Below are 6,713 nucleotides of genomic sequence, written 5' to 3'. Positions count from 1 at the left end.
TCACCTCCGCTCGGCTCCATTCACCTCCGCTCGGCTCCTCTCGGCTCCCCGCGGCAGCGCGCCTCCCGCGCACGCGCACAGCTCGCCGCTCTCCTGCCGCCGAGCCCCGCGCCCGGCCCGGCCGGCGCACGGAAACCCCCGCGCCACATTAGACCCAGCAGTTTCTGCGCTAAACCCTTTCTGTCCTAGAAGGAGATAACTTCTCTACCTCCTTCGTCTCCTCAGTTTTCTTCTTTGATTTCAAAATCAGAGTTACAAAAACCTACTCACAACTACAAGATTTAGTAAGTAGCCAATAATGTAGTCCCGTCAATTTCATAACCTACAGAACACGTTATACTTATGTTTCCACAATTTAAAAAAAACAACCAAAAAAAAAAAATCACACAAGAGTCCTACTCACTGTGTCAAGCCTTATTTAAAACACACCAAAAAAAAAAAAAAAAACCAAAACAAAAAAACCCAACCCCGAAAGAAATAGTTCCACAACCAAAACAGAACAAACAAGTAACACTAACTAAAACCCCACGTCCAAATACGCTCTGTTTATCAGTCACCAACCCGAAAAATCTCTTTTCTACGTAGCTCGTTTGTATACCTCCTCACAACTAACCTTATCCTTTCCAAACACTAAATTGCAAATCAAAAAACTTACACGTAACATAAACTCTTCAAATAACATTTATACACTCATACCCCAAATGACAGGTAAACCACCAAAAGTAAAATTACTCAAATCATTACAAACAAATACTTGTACAATATTTAGTTACAAAACAACCCCCAAACCACACCAAACCACAAAGAAGTTACCTCAAAACAGCAAACCTACAATTTAAAACAATTAACCCACTAAGACCAAACATAACAATACTACATAAAAACAAACAAACAAAAAAAAAACAACCAAAAGAAAAGAACACCCACCCAAAAATACCCAATCACTCCAACACAAATTTACTTCCCAGGATCAAAATCGTACAACCTTTTAACAACCTAATTCTATTAGTTCTACATCTCTTTTAATACCTAAAATAACTACAACTCACACTTGAAGCACATCAAATGAACTTACTTATTAACTAACCAAATCAAACAATAACACATGTATAACGTTAAATAAATTACTGCCAAATATGAACATCTTTAAACATACTACCTTACAAAATAAAACAACTGTTCATTTTTTATTATTCACACACAATCATAAATAGAAAACGTTTTAAAAAATATATAAATTGATGAAATCACAAGAAATCAATTTACAAAAACATTACTAATTTTTTTTTAAAAAATTAATCAATCGCACATAAAAAATAACTAAATAATATTTTCAAAAATTAAAACATCGCTGAATAACTTAAATCATTATTAAAAACTAAAATACTCATCTTATTAATAATTACTGCTTTTTATCTCCCCTACCGATTTAAATTTTTACATAGAACTCTACAAAAATCCTTAACAAGTAGATTTATAATTTACATTTTAAAACATATATAGATAAACATACTTAACAGGAGTGATCTACACACCAAACAAGTAAACTAACCAAAAAAACCCCTAATAAAATACTAATATATTCATAACACAAAAACCCAAAATCATTAACATAAAAACCCATACGAACACATGAAAATACCTACAGTAAAAAAAAGACGTACCTCAATGAACAATATTCACACCTTAATAATTCATTATAAACTCTTACCAATTAATGATTAACATGACTTGATACCAATCAAATACAAGAAAATGTTACTTTAGCCAATAAGCAGAATAAAATGTTATACCTAATAACTTAAAATCACGCTTTATGAAAAATATAAAACAGTAAAGCAACGTATCATAAAAACTCCCATTATTATCACTACACAGATATACAGAGATACGCATATATCTATATACAGGTAGATCATATACCCATCTCAACAGCAGCATCTGGGATCGATTCCTGTTTTCTCTCTTGTCTCCTAAACTTATTAGCCACAAAGGATGGAGTAAGGAAATCATTTTATTTATCACCTGGTTCTCCAGAAACCTGAAAAACAAAATGAAACAGAACAAAAAGAAAAAAAAGAAAAGAAAACCACATTTGAAAGGCAGATCCTCACCAGCAGCTGGTCCATCTCCTACGGGGGACCATATTCTAGGGCACTTTTGGTGCACTTGCCTGAACCTGTCAGGGCACTCTTGTGCTTGCAGAAGAGATTTTTTTTGTCAGGGAGAGGCAAGGGGAGGAGAAGTAACGTTCTAGACAGCTCAAATCCCTTACTGTGCCACTTCCTGTGCAGCAGGTCCTGTGACAGGATGGGAACTGAGGCTGCTTGAAATTTCAAAGCTAAAGACACCAGCACAAGGTGTCCTTTTGCTTTGTCAAGGAAGTGATTCCCAAATCACACAGCCCCCCCACCATCGTCCCTCCCACCACCACCTGAAAGCCTCTTGATTCTCTTCTCAAAAACACCAGGGACACCTCAGCGTTCAGCAAGTTCTGCCAGTGCAGCCCTCGGTGCCCCCGTCTCCAGGTCTGTCCCCCTTGCTTTCATCCTCAGCCACGTCATTCTTCAGCCGTGGACAGGAAATTGTCCCCACGTCTCCCGTACTTGGCTGGTTACCTTTTCTCTAAGCCGTGCAGGACCCACGAGAGGAGGCTGTGATCCTCTATCGGCTCATGGGCAGCTCTAGAGGTGACGCGGGCAGCACTCTGTCGTATCTCCAGAATAGGACTCTGAAACAGAAAATGCAACTTGTTCTTTTACAGCCAAGATCTGATTATCTAAAATAAAATGAGCAATTTGGCTGGTACCCGATCAACTTCCAGCTAAAATGAACACCGCCTGTTCTCAGCAACTCCAGAGAAGGAAAGACATTCTCCCTTCAACGCTTCACACCACAGGTGCTGCTCTTACAAGAAGTATTCAGGTAGCAAGACAGTTTTCTCTTTTTGTCCGAGGTTTTGATACCTGAAATCCTCAGGGTGGATGCTCCCAAACCTGAGAGCTCCCGGCAGGCGAGTTTCCCTCCTGCCGAAGCACTGTGCAGGTGACAAACGTGCTGGCTGGGGAATAGAGACCCCAAAAAGAAAAGGCCCCGACTGCAGGAGCAAAACCACGGCACCCACGTGAGGCTCCACGACGGCAGGAACCGGTCCCAGTTTCAGGGGATAAGGATGGGACCGGTTTAGACACAACCTAAATTATTTCCCCCTCCACACATCCACAAAACCAACAAGGAACAGATTTTCAAGAGGACCAAGGCAGAATCAGCTGCTCCTTTCTGTTTTGTACTTGAGATCTTGAGGCCATACAAGCTTTTGTGGTTTGGGGTATTTGGGAACTGTTCTTTTTCAATTCTTACCTGGGAGCCCTGGTCACACAAAGGACTGCTGAGAAAGGAAAGAATGACCCGGAAAATCCTCTGGTAGACATAGAGCTCACAGCAATGTTTGTCACGCAGCCCTTCCCCAAGAAATCTGAGGACCCACTCGTGCTGTTTTGTACTGGAAGCCATAAAGAAAAATACCACCGTCAGACATTCAGACATTTCCAAAGGATACATGCTCCTAAGAGCACAAAACCCCGGTTCCCTCTGAGTGCCAGCTCAGGAATTACCACAGCTTCTTCTGGACTTCTCAATGTTCCATTCCTATCAAATTTAATCGCTAACATCCATTGGGAACAGTCAGTCTGCAGCCCAAACATGCAGTGGAAATGGAATTTTAGAAGTTGCTGTTTCTAAAATACTTCAGTTGAACTCAAAGTTACTAACCTAAACTCAAAGAGGAATTGTAGCTAGCCGGGGCAGAACATTCTTTTCTTGTGCTCACAGAGCATACACAGCACAACTCCTTGTGCGCTAGTATTAAGAAGACAACAAAAACCTCACAGAAATAACATTTTGAATTCCTACATGAAACATAAGAAAGACGCTTCTAATTAACTACCCGTGGGAGCATGAGGTTTCATTGTAATTTTGCGGCTGTTTCTAATACATTTCTGAAGAATTACTGGGTACCTAAAATGGGACTCTTACCTCAAAATCAAAACTGTAGAAAAGCTGGAGAAAACCTGGTACCTTCCTCAGGTCCAAATACCGGTGCGACAGAAGGAATCTCTTTACCCTTATGTACACGTGCTCCTCTGTAAAGAGAAAAGGTTGGCATGGTGGAGGAGGACAGCGCTCCCAATCCACAAGCACGGACGACAATTCCTGGAAGCTGCAGTCAGTGAGCGTGCAGCGCTCCGAGCTGGGAGAACAGCCCGGCAACTGCAGAAGGCCTTTGCTCTGAGGCGCATTCCCAGTGCTGCCCACCCTCCCCTTCTCTTGCCCAGGAGGAAAAGCTCAGGCAAGAGCGCACGAGCACAGAGCAGGTGAGGGGATCGACACTCCCCAGGGCTCTGTTTTTCACCCCAGCAGTGACACACGCAGCACGTCCCAGTACCTGGCTTCAGGATCTGCTGTGCCACACGAGCAGCGCAGAGGGTGAGGGAGAAGGTGAACATGAGGCTTGGCTGCCTGATTCCGTTCTGCACGGCATCCAAGAGATACAGCAACGGCAAGGGCCCAGGGAGAGAAGCCTGAAGCACAGCCCAAATGAACACAGCGGGAGCAGGAAGACATCGATCAGCTTCCGGGACATTTCACGGGTCACACAGGTAAGAGCCCCAATTCAGCAAACCTGAGGCTTTGGCGACGTCAGGATCAAAACACCCGGAAACCTGTGAGAAAGAAACCGAACTGCAGCCGGCTAAAAGCCGTCCCTGCCTCAAACTCCTTCAAACAACTTGCTCACGAGGAGGCAGGGATTGATTCAATACTCACCAGCCCATCTGGCCAAGGTCAGAGCTCTGTGCCCACCCAGGACACGGCAGCCAGCAGGGACCCTTCTCCCACTCTCCAGCACGGACCTGTGAAGCCAGGGAGAAGTTTACAGAACAGAAGCAGCCAGAAGACGCTCTCTACTTCCATACGCTCTCTGATCGATCACTCCCAAGGAAAGTCCCCACGGATCGGAAGCAACCACCTCTCATTTCTCCTCCGCAATCATCACTGCCTTGCCTTTCTGTGCGTTTCCTCCCGTGCCCGTCCCCAGAGCACATTAAGTCCATCTTTTGTTCCCAACCGCAGCTCTCCAGCACAAATGCCACTCCTCACACACACAAAGCAAACGGTCATCTGCTTCAGCTTTTGGCTTAGAAAGTAAAAACCTCAGCGCGTCCGGCTACGTGATTAAAACACAGAGACGCACGGGTGGACATAGATGGAAAGCTTTTCAGGAGAGAAAAGAGCTGATTCGCTAGCACGCTTCCATACAGCTTCAGAAAAATCAGAATCCATAGCAACTCCTAAGACCCCTGCTGAGGAACCCAGCCCTCCTGGGGACACCCAATGCAGCAGCTACGGGAAAAGCATGGGAAAAGCCAAACTTGGGGTGAAAAAAAGATGACATCAATACAGCAGCCTGTAAAAAGCCTTCACACAGCAACAGTGGGAACCAGTCCCATTTGCTCCGTCCCTGCTTTTTGGGATGACACAAACAGGAAATGAAAACACGTGAAACACAAGGCACGCCTATAGGGTGTACCAGGTGCTCCTTTTGGCAGCGTGGATGACAAAGGTCTCTCTGCGCACTTACAGGCAGCCCGATTGCAATCCATCCTTAGCCCAAGCCTTCCTCGCCTCCCATTCGCCAGCGCTCTGCTCTGGCCTTTGGAGCGCTGGCCCCGTCCTCCCGCAGCAGCACGGCACCGGAACACAGCGAGGCAAAGCGTGCCGGAGCCGCCCGTGCTGTCAGCGTACCTGTCAGCTGCCGGCGGTGGGCAACGCCGGCCCTGCGGGCAAGGGGGAGACGGCTCGGGCACCTCCAGCGGCTGCTCTGCCCCGATGCTTTCGCGTTCTCCTGCATTTCCCTGCAGCGGAGGGGGTCCGGGACGGGGGCGGATCGTGTCAGAGTGGAGACGGCGGGGAAGCACGGGGAGGCGGCGGGAACGCGGCGGGACGAGACAGCGACGCGGCGGGACGGGGACGGCTCGCTTGACCTTCCAAAGATGGCGGCAGGAGGGGCGGGGAAAGCCGGGGCCCCGCTCCGCCGCCTGCGCGCCGCCCCGGCGGCATTTTCCGGCACGCGGTCGCTTCCAGCGTCTAGAGAGGGACGCGCGCGGGCATCGGGAAAGGGGAGTGCAGCCCTGTTCCGACGCCGCTCGCCCCCCGCCCGCCGCCCCCGGCCCGTGAGCGCTGCGACCGCGCCTCCGCCGCCCGCCGAAAGCGGCCCCGCCGGGCCGCCCTCGCCGCTGCCGTTCTTCTCGGTCATCGGGTCCCTTTGCTCTCCCGAATCTCCTTCACCCCTCCCCTCTATTTACAGACACCGCCCCGCTTGCCGCTCGCTCGCTCCCGCGCCTCGCCCTTCCCACGCTCGGCAGCCGTCCTTCCCCCCTCAGCCGGCACCCAGCGGCGAGGGGCAGGGCGCTGGCTGGGGGGGGCTGCAGTACCGCTCTCTGTCCACAAGGCGGCAGCACCGCCGCCGGCCACAGCCGGGGGCTGCCGCTCGCCCGGAGGGAAGGGAGGCAGAAAAGAACAGGGGCGATCCCCTTGGAAAAATCCTGAAAAATAAATGGCCCAAAAACACCCGCACACAAACTAAAACACACTGCCTGACCAAATAAAAACCCCCCAAAACCCCTTTATTTTAAACTATATATAACTACCTTTTA

At 47.9% G+C, this 6,713-nt stretch overlaps 1 long non-coding RNA gene across 2 annotated transcripts; it reads right to left on the bottom strand.

Annotated features, from left to right (window-relative positions):
* Positions 1–663: 663 nt before the first annotated feature.
* On the bottom strand, positions 664–5,796 carry LOC128786241 (uncharacterized). Of its 2 annotated transcripts, XR_008430217.1 has the most exons (6): positions 5,639–5,796; positions 4,825–4,910; positions 4,445–4,721; positions 3,361–4,142; positions 2,619–2,731; positions 664–2,041 (listed from the first exon to the last, which is right to left on the bottom strand). It is a non-coding gene; the product is annotated as an uncharacterized LOC128786241 (long non-coding RNA). The 2 variants fall into 2 exon arrangements; XR_008430216.1 differs by lacking the exon at positions 5,639–5,796 and having other exon boundaries at positions 4,825–5,632.
* Positions 5,797–6,713: the final 917 nt, after the last annotated feature.

Source organism: Vidua chalybeata, chromosome 3 (assembly GCF_026979565.1).
Source record: "Vidua chalybeata isolate OUT-0048 chromosome 3, bVidCha1 merged haplotype, whole genome shotgun sequence".
In the NCBI taxonomy this organism is placed as follows: Eukaryota; Metazoa; Chordata; class Aves; order Passeriformes; family Viduidae; genus Vidua; species Vidua chalybeata.
This window is presented reverse-complemented; position numbering and strand designations above follow the sequence as displayed.